Source organism: Pseudophryne corroboree, chromosome 2 (genome assembly GCF_028390025.1).
Source record: "Pseudophryne corroboree isolate aPseCor3 chromosome 2, aPseCor3.hap2, whole genome shotgun sequence".
Classification (NCBI taxonomy): domain Eukaryota; kingdom Metazoa; phylum Chordata; class Amphibia; order Anura; family Myobatrachidae; genus Pseudophryne; species Pseudophryne corroboree.
In genome coordinates, this window is record NC_086445.1 from 1002977557 (window position 1) to 1002996084 (window position 18528).

The 18528-nt window shown below is 45.3% G+C and overlaps 1 protein-coding gene across 5 annotated transcripts in view; it reads right to left on the reverse strand.

Moving 5' to 3' along the window:
- The window catches only part of HLCS (holocarboxylase synthetase), a 316341-nt gene that overhangs the window by 179886 nt on the left and 117927 nt on the right, over window positions 1–18528 (reverse strand). The gene's annotated exons all lie outside the window — the stretch shown is intronic.

Here is an 18528-nt window from a genome sequence, read left to right on the forward strand (position 1 = left end):
ATGAACACATGGCAGCAAGGCTACCTCTGTATGAGCTGCATCAGTAAATCACAGAGCCATGGATAATAGTAATCATGTCCCTCGCTCTCCCTGCTTGTGTCACAGCACAGATATAGTATTACAGAAGACATTGGTATTAGAGCACTTGAACGGTAAGTGCTGTACAATCCTCCTGACAAGACGTTGGTGCAGAGTGATGTAACACAACTGTACATGATGCAGATGTCCGTGCTGAAACCCAGAGCCGGAATGAGACGCATGACCTGTGAGTGGATGGGCCCGGGAGCCGCATGTGCGCTCTGCATGCTGTTTCCTCCTTCATGGATAGTAAAAGCCAGGTATCCAACTGGCAGAGAACCATATGTCTGCATCACATCAGCCCCTGTCAAGGTCCCATCAATGTGCGGTTTATCTCAATCCCACACTGTATTCTGTATCTAACCTCTCATTTCATTCTGGCTGTGCCGTAACATCAAATGTCATCATCCCTCCGGAAATATAACCTGGGCGTCTACAGACATCGCTCCTGACTTACAGACACTGCTAGAAGGGTTCACTGAGTCATATATATATATATATATATATATATATATATATATATATATATATACATATACATACACACACACATATACACGCACAATATACGAATAGACAGATAGACAGATTCTTTATTACATATTCTGTTGCACTTTACAAATGAGAACAAAACCGTAATAGAGTGTTAATAAAACAAGACTGTGTAATAATAGACAGAGAGGCATATAAAACTAGTTGCTTTGCTTTTGTTACTGGAGGATAAGCCATGATTAAGGTCTTTCATTATGCTGAAATGTCAGCCTGATTTGACTGTACTATGTGATTCTATTAAGGAATAAACTAGCTGATGTGCACAGTTTCAATCAGGCAAAGGTTTGCTGGGTGAAACATTTTACCCCGTTTTACCCCATTAGGAGTTCAATATTGAAAAATTCCCTTTTTAGTGGGTGGCTGCAAATAACTTTCACAGTTTCCAGACCACCCAGCAAGTCACATGTTCCAGGTCACCCGGCAGGTGCACAGGGTGAGTTCACCAACTGTCACATTTTCCAGAACACAACGGTGATACACTGTAAATGGCAAGCAGTCGTTTAGCCACATAACTCCGAAATGAAGCAACCAATCACAACGCCATGTCTTCTGCAAATCTACAGACCAGGACCTTTAATTTGGCATATGATGTGCCCTACTCCAACAACAGCATCACAGAAATATGTCACTCGTAAAAAAAACATCCTTTTGCTATTAATATATAATTTCACTGTTTTATCTGCCCGAGGACTGGTGAGTGCCCTGCTTAATAATATTTTATATGTTGTGGCAAGAGAGGGTACTTTGTCACGTTCTGATACTCCGAATAGGACTCACTCCTTAGGACAAGGGGTAGTCAGGGTGAGGAATCTACTCCTTACTACAGCAAAGGTAATACACACAGCTGCACTACCTGGGTGTCACTAGTTAATTGTGTGAAGGTATAAAGGTTTGTAAGAACCAGTGGGACGTGCTTCTGATGCCAGCTAGTGACCGGATGACAGAGAGGGCCAGTTTGGGCTTAGCTAGTGGTCAGGGAAGCCATGTTTGCTGAACAAATTTGATGTGACAATTCTGAGGAATAAAGCAGCCAACTGACAGAGCAACCTGAGCAGTCATTCCTTGTGAAGCAAACCTTTACAAAGTGGTGTCAGACCTATTACAAGATATATTGTAAAAATACATATTATATATATATATATATATATATATATATATATATATACATACATACACAATCCAATAAAGGACGTTTTACATATATTTCAACAAGTCTGGTTAGTGCCGCTTATTCGTTGCAACTATATATATATATACAGGTTGAGTCTCCCTTATCCAAAATGCTTGGGACCAGAGGTATTTTGGATATGGGATTTTTCCGTATTTTGGAATAATTGCATACTATAATGAGATATCATGGTGATGGGACCTAAATCTAAGCACAGAATGCATTTATGTTTCATATACACCTTATACACACAGCCTGAAGGTCATTTTACCCAATATTTTTTTATAACTTTGTGCATTAAACAAAGTGTGTGTACATTCACACAATTAATTTATGTTTCATATACACCTTAAACACACAGCCTGCAGGTCATTTAATACAATATTTTTTATAACTTTGTGCATTAAACAAAGTGTGTGTACATTCACACAATTAATTTATGTTTCATATACACCTTAAACACACAGCCTGCAGGTCATTTAATACAATATTTTTAATAACTTTGTGTATTAAACAAAGTTTGTGTACATTGAGCCATCAAAAAACAAAGGTTTCACTATCTCACTCTCACTCAAAAAAGTCCGTATTTCGGAATATTCCGTATTTCGGAATATTTGGATATGGGATACTCAACCTGTATATATATATATATATATATATATATATATATATATATAGACAGCGAGGTGGGTCCGGCACAGCCACTTATGAAAATAGCACATCGGGTGCCCTGACAAGAGATAAACAGCAAATGCAAGATGGTGCGGCACTCCAATGATTCACAAAGGCAGAGGGTTATTGATTGCAACGTTTCAATGCCCGTTTATTAAGATGGCATTTTCGTCAGGTATGTAACAAAGATAAAAACAGCTTACCTTAAATACAGTGTATCACCCATCGTGGCGCGAACACCGCAGCGGGACTGCACGCCCGGTGGCCGCGCAAAGAGATGACGTCATGCCGTTCTGGAACAGAAGCGTGCATCGTCCTGTGAAGAGACCCATCACCATAGTAACCAAACATAATATCACAATGGCTGAAATAGCAATACAGAATAGACATTTATCTAAGTACAGATATGCAGTATATTAAACGAGAGCCTGGCACAGAAAATTAATAGGATAACTAAAATGAATTATTAAATAATCCATGACAGTTAGATATTACTAGCCAGCACACTGATTCCTGAATATTCATTAAGGCCCTTTGGTGACAAGGTGCCTAAGCGAAAAATCCACTTGGCCTCACATTGTAGGAGCTTAAGACCACGGTTCCCACCACGTATAGAATATGGGATGTGGTCAATCATTCTATATTTCAATGAGGCTAGGTTATGTGTAGCAAGGGCAAAGTGCCTGGCAACTGGTTGGTCGCTTTTACCAGAGACCAAGGCAGCTTTTATGGTGGAACGATGGGCTGCCATTCGTTCTTTAAAAGGGCGTTCAGTCTTTCCTATGTAGGAAAGACCACAGGGACAGATTATCTGATAAACTGTGTAGACAGAGTTGCAGGTGAGTCTATGGTGAATTTTTAAGGATTTACCTGTAAGGGGATGGTAGAATGTGTCACCTGGAATTAGGTATTTGCAGGTCACACAAGTGCATCGTATGCATCCTGTTTTGCCCCTATACAAATTGGGGGCAGGTTGTGAAATATCAGATTTCACCAGGATGTCGCGGATATTGCGTCCGCGTTTGTAGCTGGGCATTAATGCTGTATCCGCTAGATGACAGTCTGGATCAGACCTGATGATCGGCCAATGGTTCTTAGCTATTTTATTGATCTTGGGGCTAATCGGAGTATATTGTGTGACCCAAGGTAATGAGGATTTGGTACTACTTTGTTTGGGTTTTAGCAGTGTTGTTCTATCAATGCGCAAGACCCTGGCCTTAGTGTTTTGAAGCTGAGTGTAATCATAGCCTCGTGACAAAAATTTTTGTAATAAAGAATCAATTTCTGCTTCTGCTATTTTAATGTCAGACGTGATTCGTCTGATTCTGATGAATTGTGAATATGGCAGGCCCTGTATCAACGATCTGGGATGGCAGCTGGATGCTAACAGAAGATTATTGCGATCAGTAGGTTTTGAGTACAAATTAGTTGAAATGCAGCCATCTTTAATAGAAATGGCTACATCTAGATACTGTATCTCAGTGGAACTGAAAGAAAAAGTGAGTTTAACAGGGCTGTCGCTGGAGTTGTGTGACTCAAGGTGTTGTACCAAATCTTGACCATCTCCCTGCCAAAAAATCAGTAAATCGTCGATGTAACGACAGAAAAATAAAATCCTATTGGAAATATTTGTATCAGAAAAGAATATTGCATGCTCAGCCTCGAACATGAAAATATTTGCGTAAGAGGGGGCCACCGCCGCCCCCATCGCACAACCAATCAACTGTAAATAAAAAGAACCATCATAAAGAAAGAAATTTTTTGTTAATATGAACCGAAGTAAATCCAACAGAAATGAATTCTGTATTGCTATTTCAGCCATTGTGATATTATGTTTGGTTACTATGGTGATGGGTCTCTTCACAGGACGATGCACGCTTCTGTTCCAGAACGGCATGACGTCATCTCTTTGCGCGGCCACCGGGCGTGCAGTCCCGCTGCGGTGTTCGCGCCACGATGGGTGATACACTGTATTTAAGGTAAGCTGTTTTTATCTTTGTTACATACCTGACGAAAATGCCATCTTAATAAACGGGCATTGAAACGTTGCAATCAATAACCCTCTGCCTTTGTGAATCATTGGAGTGCCGCACCATCTTGCATTTGCTATATATATATATATATATATATATATATATATATATATATATGTATATATATATATATATATATATATATATATATACACCGAACAAATACTCTCCCTTTGCGCTAATTTGTAAAACCTGTCACCCTGAATAAATACGTACGTAAACTATTTGGTATAGGCAGCCTGATTCAACTAAGTCCCCTGTTAGAAGGGACTGGAAATAAGGAATATATAACAATAGAAGAATTGGCGCCAGGGGGTCGCATCAACTCCCACTATTCCATCCCCTAATTGGTTAATACCTTTTTTAAAAAAATAATAACATGTTCCATCATGAAACATTTATTAAAAACATATTCAAATTAATACAGAGGAGATATATTATTCCACACTTTAAGATGTATGACTCTTAGCGCTGAATACAAATGTTGAAGGATCACAACAATCTCCTCCTTCTCCTTATAGTTGGTTCGGAGATAGCTTCACAACACAGACAGCCCAACGCGTTTCGTCTTATACAAAAGACTTCATCAGGGGTATCTCTACAATTGTAAAAAATCTTATCAAAACTAAAAATAATTTTTTATTAAGGAACAATTATTTTTAGTTCTGATAAGATTTTTTTACAATTGTAGAGATATTCTTAAAGTGTGGAATAATATATCTCCTCTGTATTAATTTGAATATGTTTTTAATAAATGTTTTATGATGGAACATGTTATTATTATTTTTTTAAAGTATTAACCAATTAGGGGTTGGAATAGTGGGAGTTGATGCGACCCCCTGGCGCCAATTCTTCTATTGTTGTATATATATATATATATATATATATATATATATATACACACACATACATACATACACACACACATATACATATACATACACACATACATACTTACATATACATACACACACACACACACACACACACACACACACACACACATACGTATACATACACAGATACATAAAGTGTATATACTGTATACTATAGTGTAAAAGGAACATGCACAATAGGGGGCAGGATTTATAAAGGCAAATATTAAATACATTCATAACCCACAAAAACTGAGAAAACACAGTATCTTTAGTAACAAAATGATGATGTCGTATTGTAGTACTGAGAACGGCCTCAAGGTGGTACTTTGTATTCAGCTGTTTATTAACAGCATTTCTACAGCTAGATCCCTCTCAATAGAGGGGGGGATGAAGCTACTTGTCTGGATCCTTTGTGCCCTGAGTTATGCCTTATACCCCACCAGCACCTCGATTATACCCCTTTCACACCAAAATCCTGGGCCCGACCAGGTATTCTGAATATGGGAAGGAGATGGATGAGACCCCGAACAGACATGTTTTACACTACACCTCGGACCCAGGTTATCCCTGGGTCGGCCCCATTTACAGAGAACCTGGGTAAGCCCTGCAAAACCTATGAACAAGGCTAATGGACAAGGATACAAAAGTTTTAATTGTTTAGATCCTTTCTTATTATCAGGAAAATATATTAATGCAAGCATTTTGGTTTGCACAGGATGTAATGGAGGCCAAGATCACCGGAAGTGCAGAATGCCGGCCGAACTCTGACCTTTTTTAAAGGGGCAAGCAATTACAAGGCAAAAACATGGCTTGTAAGTCACTGTCCTTTTTTTTTTTTTTTAATCAAGTAAGTTTTTATTGAAGTTTTTCATTTGGTTACAAAAATGGAACAAAAGAGAGAAAAGCAGTAAGAGAAAGAAAAGAAAGAAGACAGCAGTTCAAAACATGCAACTTTACAATACAATGCATTATGCTGGTCAATAGGTATTACATTGATTTTCAGTATAAAATAAGACATAAAGCTTGTGGTGCTTGAAAGGAGTGGATAGTGCTCGAGGCGCACGGTCTGGTCACTAAGACATTTTCGTTATTGCCTGTTTAGTACATGTGAGTAGAGGAGAGGTCACCTTCACAAATATAGGGTTATGTATGTCTACATTCTCCACCTATCATCGGGCTCCGTCAGTTCCGCACCCGGCCGTGCCAGAGTCCATCTATCCCACTTACGGTGAAACCTGGACACAGAGTTGCGGGATAAGTACATAAGCCTTTCATGCCCTATGACCAAGGTCACCAGGGCTCTCCATTCCGATGCTCTGGGAGGGGTCTCTGCAAACCAGGAGCGTGCAATGATAACCTTGGCAAGCGTGATCAGGCACAGGACATACTGATATGTGAGCAATGAGTGGGTTTCTTCCAGGTCCACCCCAAAGAGACAGGTCCTGGGGTTAATTTGGGGAAGAGATGGGTCAGTAGTTAATATGTCAGACCAAACCCGAGTCCAAAATTCATAGACTTTCGGACAGTTCCATAACAGATGCCAGAATCCAGCATCTGCCATCCGACATTTGGGGCACAGAGCGTCAGGCCTTAAACCAGCTCGTTGGAGAAGTAAAGGGGTTCGGTAAACCCAATGCAGGATAAAGAGATGTACCTGTTGATATCTGATGCAAGGGGTGGTAGACCTGGCGGAGCCCAGTATTTGTAACCATTGCTCGTCTGACAAGGGGCCTATATCATCTTCCCAGTTCAACCTAAGCGGGTCTAAAGAGGCAGGTAGGGTTCTATTGTTTAGTGAGGCATATATTGTAGAGATTTTGCCTGTGGAGGGCAAGCGTTGTAACATAAGTTTAACTGGAGAAGGGGAGATGGAAGGGGCCGTTTTGAACTGGGTCTGTATGGCATGTCTTAATTGGAAGTATCTAAATAGGGCTGTGTTTGGGAGCTCAAAATCAACCTGTAGTTGCGCGAATGATTTAAGATAACCATCCACATATAGTTGTCCCAGGGAGATCACCCCGCTTTTTATCCAAATATTGTCTATCGACAGCTTCTGAAGTTCCATATAAGAACTGTTAAACCATAAGGGCGAGTCTGTTTCTAGGTCGGACCAGTCATAAAGGTTGTGCACTTGCTTCCAGACCAGAAGAGCCTGTCGCAGGATAGGAGGAAGACCAGTCACTGACATTCCCGAAAGCAAGAAAAGGAGGGGGGTGAAGTAGGGTCCAACCCAGTCTGTCAAGTGTCCCTGTAAGGTCGGGCCACCCATTCCCGTGACCCAGCCGGAGAGGTGCACCAGCTGTGCCGCTAGATAGTACAGCCTGAGGTTAGGCAGGCCCGCCCCTCCAGTGAGTTTGGTCCTACAAAGTTTTTTTATGGCTATCCTAGCCGGTTTATGACCCCAGATAAAGGAAGATATGAGGCTGTCAATGTTAGCAAATATTTTTTTAGGGAGGTAAATGGGGGAGTGTTGCAGGACATATAGGTATTTAGGCTGGATGGACATCTTAAAGAGATTGATGCGTCCCAATACTGTCAGTGGCAGTGCCTTCCATGTGTGGATTTTACGTTTAAAAAGGGTTGTAATAGGGTCTATGTTCCATCTGGCGTATTCTGACGCTGGCCCCGTGACCCAAACACCCAGGTATTTAAATTTAAGAGTCCATTGCAGGGAATGTGACGTGCATATCCTCTCCGGGATATGTCCTGAAATGGGAAAAATAAAGGATTTGTCCCAATTTATACATAGGCCAGAGTATTCCCCAAATTCATTAATTGTGTGGAGCATAGACCGGAGAGAGACATCTGAGTCCCTCAGGAACAGTAACATATCGTCGGCATACAGTGAGATCTTATCCACCGTGGAGCCGGCCGCCAATCCCTGAATATCCGGGTTGTCCCGTATCATACAAGCCAGTGGCTCTATAGCCAGTGCAAACAGGGCCGGGGACAGCGGGCAACCCTGACGCGTGCCCCTGGCCAGAGAAAATGAGGACGAGGTATACCCATTAACAGAGACACGGGCCACTGGAGAGGAGTATAGCAACCGAACCCACCCGATGAACACAGGGCCCAAGCCAAACCCATGCAGCACCTGCCACAGGTAGGACCACTCAACCGAGTCGAAGGCCCTGGCGGCGTCGAGAGACACCACCACTGCCCCCGAACCCAGCAAGCAGTCCCCCTGCAAGTGATAGAACAGTTTCCGCAAGTTTTGCATAGTGGACCTCCCCGGCATGAAGCCCGTTTGGTCCTGATGTATAATAGAACCGATGACTGCGTTCAGACGAATGGCAAGCATCTTTGCAAGAATTTTAACATCAGTAGACAGCAGTGAAATAGGGCGGTAGGATTCGGGAGCCTTGGGATCCTTCCCCGGTTTGGGCAATACTATAATAGTGGCCTCAGACATGGACGGGGGGAGTTCACCAAATTCAAACAAGGTATTAAATAGTTCTAATAAGTAGGGACTGAAGTGGGAGTTAAATTTTTTATAAATCTCCACTGGGAGACCATCCCCACCAGGTGCCTTGGAAGAAGGGAGTGACGACACAGCGCACTCCACCTCCTCTAGGGTGAAAGGAGCCTCAAGTGTTTCAAGCGCCTCCTGCGACAATTTGGGTAAATTTACCCGCGAGAGGTAGGAGTGCAGCTGCCCGTCGGAATGGGAAACTCCTGACGAGTACAGTTTGGAATAAAAGATTTTAAATACCCCAGCTATGTCCTTCCCCGAGTAGCAAAGACCGCCATCCCCATCGGCAATACATTGAACAGTGCGGGAATGGGATTCATCCCTGGCCAATAAGGCCAGGCAACTGCCCCCCAACTCCGCCTGAAAATACTGCCTGTGACTGGAAAACAGCAGCCTGCGCTTGGATTTATCAAAGAGGTAATCGGCCCACTCTCCCTGTGCGTGTAGCCACGCCTCCCGATCCGACCGGGAATGTGATTCTATATATACAGATTCCAAATCACGGCAAGTCTGTTCAAGTCTCGCTTCCTCCCTCCTGTTAAACGACTTGATGCCCGCTATTCTTTTGATAAAGGTACCTCTAATATATGCTTTATATGCATCATGTCGGACAGTGGGGGAGGAGTCTGGGGGGTTGTAATCAAGGAAGTCTTTCCAGTCCGAGATAAGATCGGAGCCCTCTCCCATTAAATTCAACCAAAATGGGTGCAATTTCCACTGACTGTTGCCCCTATCGTGCGTCATAGACAGTTCTAGTAAAACCGGTGAGTGGTCCGATATACCCCTAGACAAATATGTTAGTTCAGAAATTCTAGGCGATAATGTCGGGGAAATAAGGCACAAGTCTATCCGTGACAGTGTGTTGTGGGTAGCGGAATGACAGGAATAATGCGCCATAGTAGGGTTTCGCATTCTCCAGACATCCATCCAGCCAAGTTCAGCAACAATTCTTGCAAAAGGGGTCGGGGCAGGGGGGAGAGGGGTGGAGTCGCGAGATTCCCGCCAGCGATCAATAGACAGGTCCATGACGTTGTTGAAGTCATCCACACTAATAACCGGCGTATCAGGGGACTGGGCTATAAAGTCAGCTGCCCTGCGTAAAACTTCACTGTTATAGGGAGGGGGGATGTATATAGCCATGATATGATACAGTGCGTGATGTATGACGGCACGTAAAAAAACATAACGACCCTGAGGGTCCACACTGCTATGCGCCAGGTGAAAATGTACCGATTTTTTAACCAATATCGACACCCCTCTGGCACTGGAGGAGAACGTGGAGTGGTAGGCCCATCCAACCCATGGCCTCTTAATGGCCATGACCTTACTACCATACAGATGAGTCTCAGAAAGACATGCTATGTCAATTCTGTACTTTTGAAGTTGTTTCAGGACAAGAGAGCGTTTAATTTTATCATTTAAACCACGGACATTCCATCCCATCAGTCTAATCGTGTCCCTCCCCGTGGCGTCTGTGTTAGAACCCATACCGTAGATCGCTTTGCATGGGCACAAGGAGATAAATCGTGGGAGACGGAAAAGGTGTAACGTGCGAGATAGGGTACTCAGTGAATTGTATTATAATAAGACCATACTCCCTAACATAGAAAACCCGATCAGGACCGGGAGGCCGAGGCCGAGCACACTCCAAATGTGACATCTGAAAAGCCATACATTTCCATAGCGTTAGAGCACCATGATCAGTTGCAGAGAGAAAAAAAAGAGAGGAAAGAATAAAGAAAAGGAAAGTAACAACAACAATGAAACATCCCATCCCGTACCCACCCTGTATGACCAATAAACAACCTAGTGTCATACCTATACCCTAACAAAACTAAATTAAACTAAACCCTAAGCTATCTACAGCAAGGGACTCCCGCACATACAACTTAACAGAAAGTAGCAGCCTGATGCTACAGTAGAATGGCAAGCAAACAAGTAGACGACACTCATCATCCCACAAGGGCAGAGACAATAGGAACCATAGGGTTCACGCTGAAATAATTTCCACACGCCAAGAATGTATATTCAATGCAAGTTCATTCGGGAGCTGGAGGCCTCCGCTCCAGCCAGGTCTCCACATCCCCCGGGTTAGAGAAGAAGTGCGTGGTGTCATTAAATATAACTCTCAGGCGTGCCGGAAACAACATTGAGTATTGGATGTTCCGATCCCTGAGTTTACGCTTGACAAGAGAGAACTGGGCACGGGACTTCTGAACCTCGAGAGCAAAGTCCGGGAAGACTGAGACTGTGTGATTGTCAAACAGCAGCGGGCCTTGGAGCCGAGCCAGACGAAGTATAGTGTCTCTATCCTTGAAATGAAGAAGACGGGCAATAAACGTCCGAGCAGGAGCGCCAGGTGGAGGAGGACGAGATGGGAGACGGTGCGCCCTTTCCACCGCGAATTGCGGGCTAAAGGCTTCACGCGTAAACAGCTTAGTCAACCAGTCTTCCAAGAATTTCTCCGGAGCCGTTCCCTCCGCCCTCTCGGGCAGCCCGACCAGGCGAACGTTATTCCGGCGAAGCCTGCCCTCTATATCGGATAATTTGGCATGTGCCGACGACAGTTGTGTGGACAGGTCATCCACCCTGGTTTTGAGCGGAGAGGTGGTGTCCTCTAGGTCCGAAATACGATGTTCCGACTCACTCACCCTTTCACGAATCTTTTGGAGATCCTGGCGAAGGAAAGAGACATCTATCTGAACACGCTCAATTTTATCGGAGACACGTTGCTCAGAGGCGGCAATTGCCTGTATTATTTTCTGCGTAGAGTGTGCTGAGTCGGTCGAGGCTAAATCATCACCCTCGGAGTGCTGCAAAGGGGGGTCGCGGGTTGCAGAGGAGGTGGATTGGGAAGAGGAGGAGTCCCTTGCATATTTTTGCAGTTTTGCAGCCGCACCTGTTTTCCCCATTGTAGCGCCCAATATAGAATACAAGGTAAGTGCAGGATATGTGTAGAGCCAGGCAGGGTGACACGTGAGGAGGAGCAGCAGCAGCACAAATAAATGCAGCACCAGTGTAGGTGCCAACAAGGAGGGCCAGATGGGTCAGTGCGCACAATATGTACCAGACGACACTCTATACCCCACGCAGCTTATGACTGTAATAATCCTGGATTGATGAGTAAGTGATCCCAGGTACCAGGAGAGTAAGGTCCAGCATATATCATTAGAGGATCTTATTGCAGGGATCTCAGCTGGCTTGTGCAGTATGAGCACTGTGAGCTGCAGGTGGACACAAGTACAGGCGAGGTGCAGTGAAGGAGCAGGAGGCAGGCTGCTCGAGAACACAGCAGCAGAGAGCCGTTCCCCTCAGGCACCACGTGGCAGGGAAGCAGTGCCGGTCCCGATGTATCGAGGGGATCGGCAGCCAGTGGCTTCACAGGTGCCGCGGCCGGAGGGCAGAGACGAGCGGTCAGGCAGCACAGGACGGACGCCAGGCACGGCAGACGTCCCGATGAGTCCCGAGGATCGGCAGCGGAGGAGGAAGGGCTGCCGGCTGTGTCACAGGCGCTGCGGCCGGACGGCGGAGACGAGCGGTCAGGCAGCACAGGGGTGAGTGCAAGGCAGATGTCCCGTACCGCACTGGCAAGATGGCCGCCGGGAGCAGAGTCGGAATACCCTGGGCAGGGAGCAACGTCAAACGGCAGCAGCACCGATCCGTAGGTGGGAGACAGTGTATCAGGAGAGTCTCTAGCACTCAGGGTGATGTGTGAGTACTTTTAATCAGGCAGCATCAGGCATATAGCGGATAAATATAGGATGTTGTGCGGGAGCTTGCAGGCTGTGCTACCTACTCCATGTTGCTCCAAGCTCCGCCCCCCAAGTCACTGTCCTTTTTAAAAAAAGTCTGGACTCCAGTACATTCTGCCACATGTGCGTTATATTCAGCGTCGGACTGGGGTATGAAGGGCCCACCGGGGCAATGCAGTGGTAGGGGCCCATGCTTAGGGGTGTGGCCAATCTCCATGGGGGATGGGGGGGGCAAGCTGCTATAGAGGTTTGGCTAATCATTAGAGAGTGGATGGTCTGGGCCCCTTGATATATTTATATAGTAAATACTGGTAGTGCATACATGATAATGTACCAGATTAATAACCGCAATGCATGATAGAAAATACACCACAGTCCTGTGCAGTATAATGGATCATATACATAATGTATAATTCAAGTGCACAGTCTGGAACCTGATCCCTAGAGGAGGAGGGCCCCCCAGGCAGGGGGGGCCCACCGGTGGTTTCCCCTGTACCCCTGTGGGCCAGTCCGACACTGGTTATATTATAGGAAAGTGCTAACAAATAAAATAACAAAGGAATCCTAAAAGACCTACATATTATTCTTTACAATTACATAAGAATGTTTTGTTTGTTTTTAAATACCAACCAATAAAAACATAGGATACCTCTGTACACAGGTAAGAACACTGTTGGTCCATAAGAAAAGGCTACACATTAAGGCACATTTCTTGTGTGCAATAAAATATCAAAGGCTTCCTAAAAGCCATACATATTACACTGTACAACAACAGTACCAAAAATACAAAACACTGCCCAGTAACAAAAATGTTACCTCAAGGCAAATGTTTATACAGTGTATTCTGTGCTTTGTGGCCTTGCCGGAGATGCACTAGGGTCATAGTACGGCCCTCTACTGTAGGGGTTATAAGGGTTAGGGTTTTGGTTGTAAGGGTGATCTTGGTAGGAAGGGCCCTATTTGGGTGGTGTCTGTGCAGTGCGCACTTCAGCACGGAGGGAAGAAGCGCTCCAGGAAAGCCATTTGTCGCTCCAGAGATTCCCGTGACAAATGCTGCTGCATCGTCAGAAGCGGAGTCATGAAGGAATGACGCTTTTCACGCCCCAACGCTAAAAAAGTGTCTATTAGAGGATCCTCCTGGGCCGCCATTGTGGAGTCCATTTCTTAAAGTTGCTGTACAAGGACGGAGCTCCTAGCTTTGGCTTTCTGCTGTTTTTGTTGGTATCCCTTCAGATGGTCGACCATGTTATGGTCGACAGTCATTAGGTCGACCACTATTGGTCGACATTGACATGGTCGACATGGACACATGGTCAACACATGAAAAGGTCGACATGAGTTTTTAAACTTTTTTTTCTTCTGGGGAACTTTTCCATACTTTACGATCCACGTGGACTACGGTTGGAACGGTAATCTGTGCCGAGCAAAGCGGTAGTGGAGCGAAGGCACCATGCCCGAAGCATGGTGAGCGTAGCGAGCCATGCGAGGGGACGCGGTGCACTAATTGGGGTTCCCAGTCACTTTACGCAAAAAAACGACACCAAAAAAAGTTTTAAAAAACTCACGTCGACCTTTTCATGTGTCGACCTTTCATGTGTCGTCCATGTCAATGTCGACCAATAGTGGTCGACCATAACATGGTCGACCATTCATACCGGAACCGTTTTTGTTATTTTCTATATGTTTGTACACTGAGTACTGCAAAGGGGAGACACAAAAATCAGCACGGAGCGTATATAAACATAGCAGTGGCAGCATACATGTGTTTGTGGCCTTCTCCTACCGGCGCACTGGCTAATCTCTGTGACAGATACCATTTGTGTTTGCTGATTTGTTAATACATTTACGTTTTAAGTTGTACATTATTTATGCTGGTGTTTTTTTTTAAACATGTTGAGTGTCGTGTGTTTTGAAAATTGTGGTACTTGCTATTTGTGCGCAAAGCAGGGTACCGGTATTCTGGGTTGTCTCAGGGTCCCCACTTTCATCTCCATAATGGTCATCAAGAAGCCTTCTTTATGGCTTGAGTCTACGATAAGCAGGGGTGAGGATAGGCGGCATTGAGCACTTGGGGGGTAATTGAGTTGATTGCAGCAGCAAATTTGTTAGCAGTTGGGCAAAACCATGTGCACTGCAGGTGTGGCAGATGTAACATGTGCAGAGAGAGTTAGATTTGGGTGTGTTATAGTGTTTCTGTGCAGGGTAAATACTGGCTGCTTTATTTTTACACTGCAATTTAGATTTCAGTTTGAACACACCCCACCCAAATCTAACTCTCTCTGCACATGTTATATCTGCCCCCCCTGCAGTGCACATGGTTTTGCCTAACTGCTAACAAATTTGCTGCTGCGATCAACTCTGAATTAGGCCCTTGGCACGGGTGTTCAGCTGCTTTCTGGTGCGGAGACCTGTAATCGGCCACTGACAGAGGAGGACAAACTTGTGGGGTTTGCCAGTGCGGTGTTGCCAAACACACTATAGCAGAGGTCATAGGATGGACACTCAATTCGCACAGGCCCGCTTTTACAACTTTTTGAAAATTGCTTGCGCAGAGCTTTCAACTTATTCACTACCCGTTTTTGTGTCGTCTCTATACCCCTTGTAGCCAGGATCTTGAGATATTTACCGTCCTTGTCACCTGCCGGCATATCTCCCCGTCTCCTTACGATGAGCAGTTACCTCACCTCCTCGTCAGACCAGGTGGACATGCTGATATAAGGCTCTGGGTAGGGAAGCCAATACCAGGCCATTTTTTCAATCCCGGGTATTGGGACTGAAAAATGGCCAATCCCGGGATACCCGGGATTGGCTTTTAAGTGTGCGGCCGCCCCCTGTAACCCCCCCCCCGCGCACACATTACTAACCGTATACCGCAGGCGGGCGGGTGGGGATCTCCTCCTGCACTCCCAGTGCTCGGCTGATGACGCAGGGTGACCTCATGCTGCGCCGGGGGAGCCGGAAGGAGGCAACCGGGCAGCATCTGAGCGTCCTGTGGACGCTCAACGCTGATCCTTCCAATCCCGGGATTGAATCCCGGACGTTTTTGGCCCTAAATCCCGGGATCCTGCCGATCCCGGGATTGGCCACCATAGCTCTGGGGTCTATTTACTAAGCCTTGAGTGGTGGGAGGTAAAGTACCAGCCAATCAGCTCCTAAGTGCCATGTCACAGGCTGGGTTAGAAAAATGACAGGAGCCGATTGGTTGATACTACCTCCTCTCTCTCTCTCTCCAAGCTTTGATACATGTGCCCCAGTATCTCTTTCTACTTTATCTCTCCAAACTTTGATAAATCTCCCCCAATGTCTTTAATGCATTGATGCATTTAATGCAGTCAATGGAGTGACCTCCGGAACACAAGTACAACTGCAAGTAAACAAATGCACATTAACTACACAGTGGCCTGAGCAGGGGCGCACATTAGCAGTATTGGCGTAATGATGTCATACAACTGACTACAAGAATGGAGGGCTGCAGCGGACACGTGTTTGGAATTAGGTTATTGCTAATGGCACTTTGGAGCATTTTCTTTTTGAGTATTAAGCGACAGAGTGGCGATAGTATCAACCAATCAGCTCCTGTCATTTTTCAAACACAGCCTGTAACTTGCCAGTTATGCGCCGATTGGCTGGTACTTTATCTCTCCCAGCTTTGATAAATCTCCCCCCAATGAATGAAGCGAGTAACATCACAAGTAGGTATGGGAGTACTGGAGCAATGGGTTCCAGTTTCAGACCTATTTTTTGTGCCTTTACCAGACTATTTCTACTGTAATTACACAAAGAGATCATAGATACCCCTTTCACACATAAACCCCGGCTGTAACCGGGCTCAGACCCAGAGACTGCGCATGGACTGAAGACGGGATTTTAGTACTAGCCCCCTTTCACACATGGGTGAAGGACCCGGTAATAATTTTTACCGGGTTGTCACTGTCCACACCGGACCTGGGTCTTCCAATGATCCGGGTCTTCCGGGTTACAGTGGACACTTAGGAGATGATGTCATCTCCAAACACTACTGTGCCCGCCAATCTGCTCCCATTAGGCGTGACCCGTGTCGTTCACATTACAGGCGGCCCTGGTCCTTCCCAGGAATAACCCTAGTACAGAGCAAGGTCATGGACCCTGGACACCAACCCAGACCAGGCATGTTCATGCATGGCCAAGTACGGGGACGAGCCGCACGCCTCTGCAAAAACCCGGGTCCAAAGGCTATGTGAGAAAGGGGGATCTAGCTATGTGACCGGCGGTCGGGAGACTACACAGATGCCGGGATCCCAACCGATTGGCTGACAGTCGGCATCCCAACTAACTGGGACTATTCCCATTCGTTGGTGTCCATGATGAGCGCAGCAAGCCCACAAGAGGCTGTGTTCCACTCACCCACCCCCGGCAAACTAAAGCTCGGGCTCCCGGCAGACCGGTGGGATCCCAAACGCCCGTCACCCGAACCCAACCCAAGAAAGGGGTATTAGTGTCCAGTCCCAGAACCTCCCAGAAAATTGTGGCTCAAGCTTCCTAACATCTTCCAGTCTATAGAGGTTATCATTCATTTATTCAGAACAAACATATTACACATTCCTGTGCAAAAACCAAAGAAACCTAAATATAAACGGTCAACCGCCTGATTAATCTGCTGATACAGCGGCAGATCCGGAAACTCCTCCCACAGCGCCGGAACCAAGTACGCTTTGGTAATGTACATGTGCAGATAAATGATCTCTCACACACATTATTAGCACCCCAAAATAAAATATACTGCAAACAATTAGGAAAAGCGGTGCGTATGAGATAATGGTATTAGAACTCGCAGGACGAAGAGGTTGGCTGTTTAATGAACTATTTAGTCAGGTGCGGTGATATGGCTAAATATTAGCAAGAGAGCAGTACACCGTGACCTCCGGGGCAAGTAGTGAACTACAAATTATTATTCCACAGAACTAATGCAAATATTATGCTTTACACATAATGTTACTCTTTTAAGAGAGTGCTGTGACCACACAGGTGACTGCTGACATAGACAGGGAAACCAAACAGCCTCCTACTATTTATTCACATTAACTTTCAAAAACATTTATGTAATACTTCCCAGCCACACATACGAGGAAAACCAGCGCATAATATGGAACATTACCGGGCGATCTCAGAATCAACATTTAACAAAAATAAAATATAAATATTTGAAAAGGAAAAACTCGTTCAGCGATAATGACTGGATCTCTCTAGTGCCCGTCTGTGTACATCTTTCTGTAACATGTTACTATCCTATTGCTTTGAACGCTAAAGATAAAGAAAGTAGATAAAATAAATCACATCAACCACACTACGTAAAATGACAGGAGCTGATTGGCTGGTCATTTATCACTCTTTGTGGGTCATTCCGACCCGATCGCTCGCTGTAGTTTATCGCAGCGCAGCAATCAGGTTGGAATTGCGCATGCACCGGCGCATGCTGGACGCCCAAAGTATGTCGTTCAGTAGCGATCGCCTCTGCCTGATTGACAGGCAGATGCAGCCGCAGGGCGGGAGGGGGCTAGTCAGACTGCTTAGATTTTAAGCATGATCTCTCCGTGAGTACTCCCCTTAACTGTGCTTTCCTCTGTGTTAGATAAGAATTACTGGTGTGAGTAGGCTATTGTTACATAATAGATTTGCTGCCATTTCTTTGTCATTATTTAAAGGAGTCAGTAACTGGACAATGCGGCGGTGCGCCATCATGGTCTCGCCCTGCACCGAGCAACACCACGATCTGCAGTATCACGCAGCTGGAGGTCCTGCGCCATTAACCCTCTGTTCCCCTACTGCAGTGGTTGCGATCCAGGAGGGTGCACTGACCTCTCAGGAGAGAAGCCCCCAAAATTCTGGAGTTAGAACACGGCAAACCTGAGCTTTCCCAAGTCAGAGAACAAAACTGCTAAACTGT